This window comes from Pteropus vampyrus, unplaced genomic scaffold (assembly GCF_000151845.1).
Source record: "Pteropus vampyrus isolate Shadow unplaced genomic scaffold, Pvam_2.0 Scaffold262, whole genome shotgun sequence".
Classification (NCBI taxonomy): domain Eukaryota; kingdom Metazoa; phylum Chordata; class Mammalia; order Chiroptera; family Pteropodidae; genus Pteropus; species Pteropus vampyrus.
The window spans coordinates 2,556,857-2,558,659 of NW_011889043.1; positions in this window are offsets into that span (position 1 = coordinate 2,556,857).

The window sequence follows — 1,803 nt, forward strand, 5'->3', positions numbered from 1 at the left end:
AAAGCCCTAGTTGTCTTCTCAGTTTCACCAGTAAGCCATTGTTCTATAGTTTTACTTCCACATTTCTTGTGGGCTCTGCCTGCCCCATTCATCACATTATCACATTACAGGGTCTAGCTAGCACAGTGCCCGACATAACAAGCATTTCAAAAGACATGTTTTGAGTTTAATAAATGTATAAATATTGGATGAGAGGGTATAAATTTAAGTATTTTCTAGAAGCTGGATATGTACTAATTGAGAAGCAGTAAAGTGAAAGTCTGTAGTCTAGTACCTAAAGTCTACAGTAATTCAGAACGATGGTCAAATTTCTGTTCCACCACCTTGGGTCAATTTCTTTACTTCTCTAAACCTGTTTCCTCATCTTCAAAATGACGATATAGTATCTACTTCAAATAGATACTGAGAAGATTAAACAAAGAAACCTAAGTAAAATATTCAGTACAATGTCTGGCATATAAGTGTTTAATAAATACAATCCAGCAACAATGATTACAGTGATCATGATACACTGTCTCCAAATGGATGTCCCATTTTGTATGCCAACCTATTATAGTGTGTACCTGTTTCAATAAGCCTTGATAGTTGCTATTAGCAATTAAAAATACCTCTTATTGCCTGCAATAAGATAGGCAAAAATTTCATACTTCTTTGATTAATAGTAATATACCTATTATTAGACATTCATGGGATTTATACATTTTGGCTTTCTTTAAAAACTGATTCAATGACATCTTCATGCATGTTACTTTTTTTCCTCTTCCTAAAAGTTTCCTTCAGAAAATTTCCAGGAATAGAACTGTGGGTATCACGTTCACATTTTCCTCGCTTTCAATAGATATTGGTAGGTTGCTTTTTCTATAAAATACAGACTATTCTAATTTTAAGATCCCTCTTTATACCCTGATTCTTCTACTTGTTTTTCATTAAAAATGAAAAATATAATCATGCTTTTCTGTGTATCTTTTATGTACTTGGCACGATGATAACTTTGGACAGTAACTTGTTTCTAGATTATTAATGGCTACTTGTCATCCTTTCTCACAGCGATATGAAAGAATTAGTGAGGTGATGTGTAACATGTATAAAATCCAATGCACTATACGAATACATATAAGATTGTTTTCATAGTCAGGAATTTGTATGTTTTCTTTACCAAATACACAGAGAGTACTAATTTCTGCAAAACATAGTTACTTAAGACAGTAGCAAAATCAAAGAATAGTTCTACGTAATATAGTATATGTACTATACTTGTTTTCTAGTGATATCAAGGAGAGTGTTTAATTTTGAATGCTACCCTGAATAAAATTGGGTTTGTCAAAGAAAAGGGTAGAATGGATATTGACTATGATACTTGTGTTATCTGCCATGGATGTAAATATGTACGTAATTTTTCATTAGTAAAAATACCATGTCATTTCTTTTAATTCCAAATTAAACTTACCGAATACTATGTCCTTAAGCATCTATCTCATCTGAAACCAAACCAAATCAGAAGAAACAAATGTAACCCAGCTTCTCAAATCTGTTATTTCTCCTGTTCTTCAGGTTTTTTGTTTTGTTTTGTTTTTGTTTTTTAGTGCTTAGTATCACCCAGGAATTTGAAATCTGCAGATATAGTAGTAGATTTTGACAGAGAAAATCTGGTTGATACTGCTTTTAATCCCTAAAGCATTCCCATTGACATATTTTATATACTGGAGGAAAAAATAAAGAATTCTAAAATACAGAGTCTCTTTTCTTCTTCTAGTGTGAATAAAAATCATTGCTTTCATTATTAGCTAATTAGTTAACTAATAG